Consider the following 13776-nt stretch of genomic DNA (forward strand, 5'->3'; position numbering starts at 1 on the left):
CAGGAAAGAGGGGGTTTGCATGGTATCATTGAGAAAAAATAATTTACTTTTGGTAAAACCATCATTTTAATGGTGGCTATTCTACCCATGAGCGAAATGGGGAGAGAGCTCCATCTGGAAAGATCATCTTCTATTTTCTTTATAAGCTGAACATAATTTAATTTTATTAACTCTGACAGCCTAGGGGAGATGTTTATGCCTAAATATCTAATGTTCCCTGATTGTAATTTAGTATTGGTTATATTCCTAAAATTGCAGTTAACACACAAAACAGTGGATTTAGACCAATTAATAGAATAATCAGACAGAGATGAAAATCCCTCTATAAGTGCGATTGTCTGTGATAGTGAAGATCGTGAGTTCTGGAGGAAGAGGAGTACGTCATCCGCATAAAGACTTATTTTGTGCTCTAATATTTTGCATTGTATACCTTTAATATTTTGATTTTGTCTAATAGCTGCTGCTAAAGGTTCGATAAATATTGCAAATAATGAGGGAGATAGAGGGCAACCCTGTCTAGTGCCTCTTTGCAAGGTAAAACTTGTAGAGATTTGATCATTTGTCCTTACACGTGCCTTGGGAGAGCTGTATAATATTTTTATCCAGTCAATGAAAGATTCACAAAATCCAAATTTATGTAAGGTTGCCAATAGAAACTTCCAACTTACCTTATCAAATGCTTTTTCCGCGTCTAAGGATATAATAGTAGTTTCCTGTTTATTGATACTGGAATAGTCTATAATATTTAATAATCTGCGAATATTAGTAGACGAATGTCTACCTTTAATGAAGCCTGTTTGATCTGGATGTATAATAGAAGGGGTGACTCTTTTCAGACGTTCAGTAAGGGCCTTGCTAATTATTTTAAGGTCTATGAAATGAAATTCTAAATGAAATTGGGCGGTAGCTCGATGGGAGCAAGGGATCTTTGTCCGGTTTTAATAAAAGACTAATATTAGCAGAGTTCATATTTAAGGGTAAGCTTTTATTCTCCCTAATATTTAGAATCATTTTATAAAATGTTGGTGCTAATATGCTCCAGAATTCCTTATAAAATTCAGCTGGGAAACCATCTGGGCCCGGAGCTTTATTATTGGGCATATGTTGAAGAGCTTCATGAAGTTCTCCTATTGAGAGCGGTGAATCTAAATTCGTAACCTGTTCCTGATCTAACTTTGGCAGGTTAATTTCTCCAAGAAACTCATTAATGGATTGATCAGATGGTTCAATTTGTGACGAGTATAATTTATAGTAAAAGTCTCTAAAGACTGAATTTATTAAACAGGGATCATGTGTAACTTCCCCTGACTGGTCCTTAATAGATGTTATGGTTGTTTTTTCTTTGTTTATTTTTAATTGATTGGCTAAATATTTTCCCGATCTGTTAGCATGTGCAAAGTTTTCCAGGCGAAGCCTTTGTACTAGAAACTGCGTTTTTGCGTCAATTATTTTATTTAATTCTATTTTAGTTTTCCTTATTTTGTTAGGGATACGTTCATCTGCAGAGGTCTGGAAGGCCTCCTCTAGCGTCTTTATTTCACCTTCTAATTCTTTTGTTTTTAAGTTGTCTTTTGTTTTCTTATTTGAGGAAAAGGAAATTATTTTGCCTCGCATTACTGCTTTCCCTGCTTCCCATAGAACGCTCGCTGATATTTCCGGCTGGTCGTTATTTTGCAAAAAAATATCCCATTCTTTCTTAAAAAAGTTAGTAAAGTCGGGGTCTTTGAGCAATGATGTATTAAATCTCCAAACTTTGGAGGATGATACGCTCCCCCTCTTCCTGAGTGAAAGAAACAGGTGCGTGATCGCTGATATTGATTGGGTGAATTTGTGATTCTGAGATATCTCTCATCAGAGAGCTACTGACTAAAAAATAATCTAACCTAGAATATGAGTGATGAACGGCTGAGAAAAAAGTGTAGTTCCTAAGGGTTGGGTGTAAAGAGCGCCATGTATCGCAAAGACCCAGATCATTCATGTATTGCTTAACAATACTTGCTGACTGCCAACTCCTGTGTCCGCCTGCATTACTGAGCCTGTCCACTCCAGGGTCCAGAACCATGTTGAGGTCTCCTCCGATGATGACTGTGTTGTCTAGGTGAGCAGAAAGTGAGGTGAAAAAAGAGTGAAAAAACGAAGAGTCATCAACATCTGGACCATATACATTAGAAATACATAAATTCAAGCTTTGAATTTGAATGACTAAAATTAAATATCTACCCTCTGAGTCAATGTGTGTGTCCTTTACAGTGAAATGTATTCTTTTATGAATAAGAATGGCTACCCCTCTTTGTCTGGAGTTGTAACAGGCTGAGAAAACATGCGGAAATTGTGGCGTGGCCAATGCATCTGCTGAAGCTTTAACTAAGTGTGTTTCTTGTAGTAAAACAATGTCTGCCTGCAGAGTTTGTATCTGATTAAGAAGTTTTAATCTCTTTGATGTGTTCCCGGCTCCATTTACGTTCCAGGTGACGAACTTTAATTTATCCATAATCCAATCACTGAAAATAACATTATATGTAAATGGTAATGTTGCAGGAGTTGGATATGTGTGTGCCATGTTAATCTATATGTGTGTTTGTTCCAATTAACCAACCGGAAAGTGCAGCAGAGTGAGACATGGAGGGAAAGAGGAAAAAAGGAGTGTGACAATTGAGGTGGGGTGAGGGGGAGGGAAATAATTCTAATCATAATTAAAAGAAAAAAGAAAACAGAAAAAAGATAGAGAAGAGAAGAGAAAAGAAAAAAAAGAAACGATCACCGATGTGTGACTGTAACTCATTGAGACTAGCAGATCAAAAATTATAAATACCTTAATATGTGCCGAAAATGTTTATGAAACTTTATCTGATCTAATCACCAAGTGTTTATGAAGCTATCTCTAATCTAATTACCAAATGTTTATAAAGCTATATCTAATCTAATCACCATTTAGTGAGAGAGAAAGAGAAAGGAAAAAAAAGGAAAATTTGTAATCATCTCTCAGAAGAGCCAAGGCGTGATGTTGGGGTTCCGGTAGAGCTCTCCGTTCACGTACAGCCGGTCCACGGTGATGACAGGCCGAGCTCCCTCCGAAATTAGCCTCCTCCGGACCGGGAAGAGGACTCGGCGACGGCCCAGGATCTCCCGGGGGAACTGGTCGTTCACGGAGAACGGCAATCTGCGTAGCTGTGGCCCCCGTCTCCGAACCTGCTCTTTTTGCCTTTAATGTTCGAATTTGGCAACAATGGGTCTGGGTCTCTGGGCTTCCGCTCTTCTTCCTCCAAGGCAATGGACGCGGTGAAACGTGATGGAATTTGCCATGTCTTCCGGAAGCTTCAGGTGGTTGCGGATGAAATCCTGAACAGTTTCCTCAGGATCCTCATCAGCTTTTTCGGGGATCCCAGAGAATACTAAATTGTCGCGCATGCTTCTACTTTGAAGGTCTAAATTTGCCTCTTTCATGGTCTTATTCTCCCTTTTAAGCTGGCTCATCCCATCTGTCAGAGTTTTTACCGACTCCTTTAAATCCCGGTTTTCAGCCGCGAGCGATTCCACCTGCCGTTGGCTGAATTCCAGGGAGGTCTGCAGCGCTTGTATCTCCCTGTGCAGGACCTCCAGGAGGGACAGACGGTTCTCAAAGCCACTTAGCCGGGCGTCGATGGACAGCAGGGCGTCTGTAGTGGTGTTACCTGGGGGTGAGATGGCTCCAGGTGATTTTTCGTCCCGGGATCTTTTTGACGATGAGGCGTTTGGGGTAGCTGCGTCTTTTTTCCCCATGACAATCCTATTGTAATTTTCTTCCATATACTCCTGCAGGGACTCTATGGTTTCTTTCTGATCCAGATTATTTATACCTATGTAACCTCTTTGTTGAATACATTTTCGCTTAATGTACAATTACTATTTGTTTAATGACCAAAAGTATATTTTTCAGCTCGACATTGAATGCTGCTGCTGTCTCTGTGCTCCTCGTGCTCCTAACACATCTCGCGGGAACTCAGCCTCTCGCGAGAACTCAACACAAATATAACTTGATTTACAAACGTTTTTTGTCAGTGTGCCGGCACCAGTGAGCCGGCTCACTGGTGCCGGCTCACTGTTGCCGGCTCACTGGTGCCGGCTCACTGGTGCCGGCACAAGTGAGCCGGCACCAGTGAGCCGGCACCAGTGAGCCGGCACCAGTGAGCCGACATGAGGCACCACTGAGCCGGCACCAGGGAGCCGGCACCAGTGAGCCGGCACCAGTGGTCCGGCACCAGTGAGCCGGCACCAGTGAGCCGACATGAGGCACCACTGAGCCGGCACCAGGGAGCCGGCACCAGTGAGCCGGCACCAGTGAGCCGACATGAGGCACCACTGAGCCGGCACCAGGGAGCCGGCACCAGTGAGCCGGCACCAGTGGTCCGGCACCAGTGAGCCAGCGTGAGGCGCCACTGCAGCTACTGTCCCCTCTCTTTCCGGAGTTGGAAGCAGAGAGAGAAACGAGGCCTCGGACTGGAACCCCCGGCAGAACCTGCAGCCCCAGATCCGGAGACCGGAAGGCGTGAGGTTTATGTGTTCTGGGCGATCAGTTTAATCTAGAGCGGTTCAGAGATAAATTTGTGTTTTTAAGGTTGTTTACCAGATGTATATTACTGTGTAACGCCGGCAACTACCGGCATTATTGTTGTTAGTTTATTTTGTGGCGCCATCTTCGCCAGTTATCCGTAATTTTAAATATAGCTTCGCGGTAGATATGCTGCTATAGGCTTATGCTGCAGGGGGGCACCGACATGATCCGCTGGGCGGTGCCTCTCACCCTTCTTCTCCTCTCCTTTTCCCTGCCTCTCTTCTCCATTACCATTTTTATTTATTATAAATATCTCATAGCTATCATTTTTGTCCATTGTTCCTGTAGTTTCTTGTGCCGGCCCCCCTTTTTTCTCTTTTGTGTATGTTTGCAGGCCGGAGCCTCAGGAGCTGCGTTCTGGCCTGTGTTCCCGGCCCCCCCCCCCCCTCTGGTCATCCCATTGCTTCTTCCCCCTGCCTACGTGGATGTCTGCTGTTGCTGCTTCCGCCTGCCTGCACCCCCCCCCCCCTCTGGTCATCCCGCTGCTGCTTCCACATGACTGTTGTGTGCTGCTGATGCCCCCCCCCCCTCTGGTCATCCCGCTGCTGCTTCCACATGACTGTTGTGTGCTGCTGACGCCCCCCCCCCCCACCTCTGGTCATCCCGCTGCTGCTTCCACCTGCCTGCTGTGTGCTGTCGACGTCCCTGACTCCCCCAGTCTGGCCTTCGGCAGGAGGGTCCCCCCTTATGAGCCTGGTCCTGCTCAAGGTTTCTTCCCTCCTAAAGGGGAGTTTTTCCTTGCCACTGTTTGGCTTAAGGCTTTTCTCCCACTAAGGGAGTTTTTACCTGCCATTGTTTATATAATAATTGCTCGGGGGTTTATGTTTATGTTTATGTTTATGTTTATGTTCATGTTCTGGATCTCTGGAAAGCGTCTAGAGACAACATCTGTTGTATTAGACGCTATATAAATAAAATTGAATTGAATTAAAATTGAAATACCACGCCGTCATCCTGTCTCATTACACGTGGTGACGAGGGCGCCGCCATCTTTAAATGTCTTGTCGGCCTCGTGCAGCCAGTCCTCTGGAGACACAGATGATCGGGAGTTTTATATCACGTGTTTACTGTTCTGATTTATTCTCCTTTTGCAGTCAACGTTTTATTGTTGTTATTCTTCTTGATAGTTAGTGTTTTATGTTTTAATGTAGTTACCATCAGGATTCATTCGGGGTGTCGCTTTTTCCATCTGCTTGACACCTGTATGTAAATAAATCCTGATTGATTTTAATGAGAAGTTGTTTGTGATGTTTTACACATATTCTTGTCACCATGGCTGTTTGACAGAACTAGAGCCGAACTGGTAAATGCCTTCAACATTATTCACCAGAAATAATTGCCCTTACTGTTCTGATGGAATAATCCCTAATCTCTGAGACTGATTTCTGCTGTTAAAGTTACCATTTTTCCTGGAAATCCAGGTGGTTCCCCGAGGATTAAATCATTTTGATAATTCAATTTGATAAATAGTCTAATAATGGTTGAATAAAATTATGAATAACTCTTGATAACTGGAACAGCCCTCCTATGTGGCACAACACACTCGCGACTCAGGTTCATGTTTTTATTAAATATATCACCTTTTTTTCTTACATTACATCTCAATTACAAAAGTATAACATACACACAAGTGAACAAGTTTAGTCACTTTGGAAAAGACTCACATGTATAATTGTCTCTCTCCGTCAGCAGCATTTAGCAGTCCTGTTAGCCGCGTTAGCCACGTTAGCCAAGTTAGCCGCATTAGCCACGTTAGCTACAGCCGCGGCTACGCTACAGGCTACGCTACAGGACTCGCTTTATGGTCGTGGTTTCTCGGTGAACCAGAACAGAAACATAGAAACAAGCAAGACTTTGTCTTTTTTTTCTTTAGAGAGAAACGTTAACAGAACTGAGAGAAGACACTTAAATATCAGAGGTAGTTGATGCAGAAATACCCGTGTGAGGCGCTAGCTGCATGCTAGCAGAAGGTTTCTGACTGAGTTTTGCATTTGCTGACAAAAGCACAGAAAAAAAAAGGATAATGAAAAACAAGAGGACGTAACAAATGGCAAAACCTGGAAATGAGTCGTGAGTTCATGTAGAAATACTTTAAATGACGTTTGGTCACTCAGTGCTTTTGTTCTCGTTGGTTCGTCACGAACCAAAACCTCCACAAAACTCGTTTAAGGGCAGAGCTCAGCTCAGTTAAAAATATACACTCTGTACATGCTTAAAAATAATATAAAAATAACAATAAGGCAAAAAAGATATAAATATTAATGAATGATCACAAATAACAAATGAAGTGTAATAAATTGATAATAAATAAGGCTTAAGAGTAGAAATAAATGCATCAATATTAAAATCTCCTCTTCAGAAAAACAAAAATAGATTTTTTTCTCTTTTCTTTGGACCGGGTGTTTGATAAGGACGTAGTAAGGGGGGGGCCAGGGGGGGCCACGGGCCCCTCGGTACCGGAATCAAACACACCAGGATCAATAACAAGAGCAATAAATAAAAAACACCCATGAAAAAGGAACAAAAATAAATCAGTGGCTTGCTGCTTCTTCTTCTTCTTCTCTTTTTTTTGTGTCTTTTTGTGAGATCTTTAATCTCTCATCTCTTTATTTTCTCTTCAGGGACACTCGGCGTCCGCCGGCAGCTCGGCGGTTCCCAACGTCCTCTTCCCGTTCCAGGAGTTAACGCACCAACATCGGCCCGCCCGCCGGCTCGCACTGCAGGGAAACACAAACATTTCACTTAGTTCAGTCATATAAACCTTTCAAGACAACGAGGAAGAGACATTTTACAGTTTGAATGAAAAAGGCTCAGGCAGAATCTTTTAATTATTAATGCTACTAAACAACATGCTGTCAAGTACAAACATATACGTGCAATCTTCACCAATAAAAAAGTCAAGGAATCAAAACCGAGTCCGATGACACACAATGACTCTTTATGTCAAACGGTTCAAAAGTTATGGCAGAAAATAGAAACTATCACATATGGAACAACCAGATGAAGGGGGGGGGGGGGGGGGGGGGGGGGGGGGGGGGGCGCTTTTTTGGCGTCTTTTTTCCCCCTAACGTGCCCCAAATGTCACCAAATTTTGCACCAAGTCAGGCCTGGTGAAAATGTGATATTTAATGGTTTGCATTAATGGGTGTGGCCTAACGGCTCAACAGCGCCCCCTAGAAAAACTTTGTGCCTCAAGCCCCACAATACGGTTTGAAGTATATGCACGAATATTCGGTACACCTGTATCATGGCGCAACTTAAAGAAAAGTCTCTTGGAGCCATGGCCGAAACCGAACAGGAAGTCGGCCATTTTGAATTAATCGTGTCATTTTGGCGCAATTTATGCCATTCCTTCGGCAGTTAATTCAGCCCGAACCGTAACGTGCACCCAGGTGTGTTATACATCAAAATGTGCGTCTCCATCCTGCGACAACGCGCATTACTTTTTTTCTGTCAAAAGTGTTACCGTGGCGACGCCAAAAAGCGCGCTTCATCTGGTTGGTCGATATGTGATAGTTCCTACTTTCTGTCATAACTTTTGAATGGTTTGACATAAAGAGTCATTGTGGTGTCATCGGACTTAGTTTTGAGTCCTTGATCTTTATGGGTGAAAATTGGCCGTTCATCGCTGCTTGCAGCTTTAATTTGTCCTTTTTTTTCTCTTTTTCATTTCATTGTTCCAGATATTCAATGAGTCTATTTGTAACTAGACTAATGTGGGAGGGTTTGTGTGTGTGTGTGTGTGTGTGTGTGTGTGTGTGTGTGTGTGTGTGTGTGTGTGTGTGTGTGTGTGTGTGTGTGTGTGTGTGTGTGTGTGTGTGTGTGTGTGTGTGTGTGTGTTTTACGTGGGGCTTCGTTTAATACATTCTGATATCTGAGATTCTGATACTACCCACCTGTTTGGGTTTGTAAAAGCCGTATTTGTCACAGTTGGGGAGGTAGAACGTGGTTAATTTGTCTCCCAACTTCTGCTGGGAAACAGCGATTTTCTCCAGAGCCGTCTGCAGCTCCAGGTGACACGGACCCTGGAACGATAAAGGGGGAAAAACGGGTTAAACATGCGAGAAACGGGGGAAAAACGGGTTAAACATGCGAGAAACGGGGGAAAAACGGGTTATTATTTATTAACCTTTATTTTATCAGGAAAATCCCTTGAGACTGAATTTCTTTTGCGAGGGAAACCTGGCCAAGAGGCTTAACCAAGAGGGTTAAACGTGCAGGTATACGGCCAGACGTTTTAATATCTAACAGCTAGACTGGATATTTGTTGCAGATATCCGCAATTCCATTCTTCCTAGTCAAAAGAGCATTTCAGATTTCTAAAATTCCATTCTTCCTGTCCACAATTGTCATTTCAGATATCAACGTCATTCTGCCAGTCATATGTGTGGGGTTTCTAATCACAGATATCTACAATTCAGTTTCAGAAATCTGTAATGGGAATGAATATCTACAACTGAAAATTACGACTAGCTGTAATTCCAGTTTAAGATATCTACAATTTAATTCTGACTATAGTCACAATTCCAGTTCAAGATATCTTTAATTCCCCTCAATTCAACATATCTACATCGTCCTTTTTAGATTTCTTAAAGGAGCATGAGGCTCCTTTTAAGAAATGAGACTCTCTAGCGCCACCCTTCACCACGACGGCCGTTGGGGGTACTGCAGCCAACAGTGAAGCCGGCACGGGAGAACGGGGAGAACGGGCATGCAGCGTCATGTGACGTCACATCCGCAGGACACCGCGGGAAATTCCGGTCACATTGCAGCACATTTTGCAGCACACAGCCTGTTCAAGGCAACGGAGAGATACACTAGAGGAAACATTCTTTTGGGTTTGGAACGCTTCATCTGACATTATTACTAGAAAAACTTAAAACGTATACGAATTATTTTCATGAATCCTGCCTCAATCCTGCCTCATGCTCCTTTAAATTAAGTTTTGACTAGTCAGAACAAAGTTGTAGATATGTTGAACTGGAATTACGGAGAGTCATAATTTGAATGAATGAATGAATGAAAATATATTTATTTCGGTCAGGTCATCTTAATGTAGACACCAACTGAAAGCATTATTTCACATTTAAAAAAAAAAGAGAGACCTAACCGAAAAGGAATAGGCTGAAGCTATTGCTTATTTACGCCTACCCTTCTCACATGATCAACTTATTCAGATCAAACATACAAAACATAGTACAAAAAAATAAATCATATTTTTACACAATCCCGAACATAATTCCGTAATAGTATCAACTACTGGATCCCTCATATTTTTCAAACACATTATACTTAAACAAACGTTTGAATGCATTAATCGACTGGCACATCTTCAATTTTTCATCAAGTGCATTCCATATATTTACACCCCTTACAGTAATACATTGATCTTTAATTTTAGTCCTAGACTTTGGTTTTTCAATCATACGATTCCCTCGAAGCTCATACTTACTCTTATTTTAAACATGCTTACAATTTTACTAGGTAACAATCTGTTGAACACTTTGTACATTATCAATTTAATTGTAGATATCTTATCAAGTTATAGATATCTTGAAATTAATTTTAATTAGAGATATTTCAGATTGGAGATATCTTTAACCGCCATTCTGCCTAGTCAAAATATAATTACAGATATCTAGGATTAGAGTTCTGACTAAATGACGTTATAGATATCTAGAATGACAATTAGTCACAATGTAATTACGACTATAGTTGAAATGCAATTGTAGAAATCTGCAATGTTAATTCTGGATAGTCTCCAGGACTCCCGGGATTCCCAGGATTCCCTAAACCCCAGGTCTCACCTGGTCCACCAGGGTCTTCCGGATCGCCACGAGTGTGTCCTTCATGCTGTCCTGCGTGTCTGCGGGGAGGCTGGATCCGGGGCAGGCTGGATCCGGGGAGGCTGGATCCGGGGAGGCTGGATTCGGGGAGGCTGGATCCGGGGTCCGGGAGGACGGCCGAGTTCCCGGCCTGCCGGTCTCCCTGATCTGGGGGGGGGAGAGAACGTGAGTTGTGATGGAGCTGCTGGAGCCTGGGGCTCCGGGGATGGAGAAGTGTAAACCTATTTAATTCTACCCCCATTCCCTAATCATTTAACCCATATTTATAAATACTCACACACTGTACTCACACTGCTAAATAACAGTATTATTATCATTATTATATTCATTACTGTACTAATACTCACACACATACCTATACATCATCAACCTTTATTTGAATTCGGAGAAATCATTGAGAGCAAGTCCTCATTTACAATGATGCCGAATGTAACAACCATATAAAAGAATAATACAATAAAATTAAAAGAAAAATTAAAAACAATTACAAACACGAGCAAAATGGTCAGCAATTAAGGATTTGAATTGACCAAGCTGCACAAACGTTTCCAACTTCAATGCACATACACGTAGTGGAGTATTTCTATTTGTACACACATGCCCATATACACCTTACACTATACTGTCTCTATTAACTGCATATGCTTTATGTCTATGTAAACATGTATATATATATATATATATATATATATATATATATATATATATATATATATATATATATATATATATATATATAATATATATATATATATATATATAAATATCTATGGTAGGTGAGAGGCGGGGTCTTACCTCCCGTGGTCCGGGTCTCCGGCTCCGGCTCCAGACCGGTCTCCGGCTCCGGGACCTCCGTGCAGAGCGCGTGTCCGCGGGTGAGCGCCAGCAGCGGCCGCGGGTCCCCGGGTCGGGGCGTGCACCGCAGCCCGGACCCGCAGGGCGCCGTGTGGATCCCGCAGGGCTGGCCGGCCCGCAGGGCGCAGGCCATGCAGCAGCCGCAGCCGGGGAGCCGGCGGGGCTCCGGGCAGCCGGGGGGGACGGCCGGGCACTGGAGCAGCCGCTCCGGGGAGCAGGGCGCGCAGCGGATCAGCCCCGGCGGGGAGCCCGGCTCCGGCTCCGGCACCGGGGAGCCCAGCGACACCGACACCAGCACCGACACCAGCAGCACCGGCACCACGTCGCGCTGCACAAACGATGCAGCCGGAAACATTCTCTGGTGCAGAGAGAGTGGAATGTGCAGGAGAAAAAGGCAATGAGAGGTAGAAATCAGGTTCCTGCGCTCCGGTTGTTCCGTTCCTGGGATTTCTGCAGATTCCTTGGATTTCTGCAGATTCCTGTGATTTCTGCAGATGTCTCAGGAATAATCAGGTTGTGTCTCTTCCCTGGGATTTCTCTGTGAAAGCAGAGAGAGGTAAACGCAGACCAAGAGGTAAAAGGTAAAATAATCTGTAATAATCTGTTCCTTCCCTGGGATTTCTGTCTGAGTGCGCGCTGCGCGCGGCCGTATTTATAGCCGGCTCCTGCGTGTTTTGACGCATCATCGTCGTTATGAATGGTTTCAGAAAAGAAGGTGTAAAGGCAGGACGCGCTCTGATTGGCCCGCCGGGGCCCGTCATGCCGCTCATTTGAATACAACGATCACGTCAATATTTATTTTGGAACAGGCGGTTCTGGCTCAGTGCGTCGGAGTGACGTCACCGGCGTTTGATGTTGCAATCCCGGAACACACACGCACACACACACACACACACACACACACACACACACACACACACACACACACACACACACACACACACACACACACACACACACACACACACACACACACACACACACACACACACACACACACACTTCCCTTCCCACCAGAAACGACTGCAAAGCTGCAATTACAGCAGGAAACACTGATATTAAAGTTACAGCGCTTTGGTTTGTTTCTCCAAACTTGAAATCGATCATAACTCATATTCATGATTATAATAAACCTTTTTAAATCTAAACTGAAAACGTATTTATTCAGGCTTTTAACACCATAGTGCGGCGACACTTTTTATAATTTGGTCTTGATATTTTATATGTTCATATGTTTTATTCTTGTTTTATTCTGCAAGCACTTTTTGTCTTGATTGTATGTTTATTCTGTAAAGCACTTTGGTTCAGCTGTAGGTCGATACATTTACATTTACATAATTCGGCACAGGGACGCGGGTTTGGTGGAAAAGTTTAAACTTCTTCCTGCTCCTTTTTGCACATTCATGAAGACATCAAGTTTTAAAGTATGAAATTCTTTGTTTTGTGGTGTTGTTTGCTCATCTTCTCTTGAATTGCTGTTTTTCACATGTACAAAATAAAGATCTAATCAAATCAAATCAGGTTTCAGAGATGAAGCAGCGCCGCGTTTTTCCTGCTGTGACAAGAGACAAGAGAATCCATTCATTCATTCATTCATTCATGAGGGGTTTCTTCTTATTCTGCTCCAAAAACGCTTCTTACACAAGTTACTGTCGGGGGGAAACTGGTGCGTAGGAGCGTGCGTGGGAGCGGGGGCGCGCAGGAGGATCCGACATGAGAAACAGAGTTTAGCGGAGCAGGAGGATCAAAAAACCCGAGTTAAAACCCAGAAAACCCGAGTTTCAGAAATAATTAATAAAACCCGAGTTTCAGAGCAGGGGGTAATAAGGTTGAAGGTTCCTTTATTTGTCACACCAAATATCTATCAGACATACAAGGAATGCAATTGCGTTTCCCTCTCATCCACGGTGCAATAAAAGGAGGTAAAAACAATGAAAACAATACATAAAAACAGACAATAGTGCAACAAGCTGTGGCAATAAAGTACTATGAAGGGTTTCTGTTAAGTTCTGTTAAGTTATGTTAAATTTAGTTCAGTTCTGTTAAATTCTCTGAAACCCGAGTTTCAGAGCAGGGGATCATAAAACCCGAGTTCATCATAAAACCCGAGTTTATCATAAAACCCGAGTTTAACGGAGCAGGGGATCATAAACCCATTAAAGCCGAGTTCAGGAACCGCACCGGGATAAGAGCTGCGGTTCTCGGGACCCTGCAGAGCTGCGGAGCTGCGCGCGCACCCAGGCCGGGTTTCTTGGCTCCTTCCAGCAGAAGTTCCCGTCTGGATTTTCCTGTTCCGGAGATAATAATAGCCCGGAACAGAACAGAACGGAGCTCTGCAGCGGGAAGTCTGACCTGAGCACATGCACGTCCCGCACGGACACGCAGTGGCCAACGTGCACGTCTGCACGGCCTCACTAGCCCCGCGGGCCATTGTTGGCCCGTGACTCATGTTGACCCCCCCGTCTGCACCCCCACACTTCCCAG

General features: G+C 43.5%; 1 pseudogene; it reads right to left on the minus strand.

Moving 5' to 3' along the window:
- Window positions 1–6141: 6141 nt before the first annotated feature.
- Window positions 6142–12073, minus strand: LOC133458737 (insulin-like growth factor-binding protein 1; annotated as a pseudogene).
- Window positions 12074–13776: the final 1703 nt, after the last annotated feature.

The sequence above is a fragment of the Cololabis saira genome, chromosome 13 (genome assembly GCF_033807715.1).
Source record: "Cololabis saira isolate AMF1-May2022 chromosome 13, fColSai1.1, whole genome shotgun sequence".
Taxonomy (NCBI): Eukaryota; Metazoa; Chordata; class Actinopteri; order Beloniformes; family Belonidae; genus Cololabis; species Cololabis saira.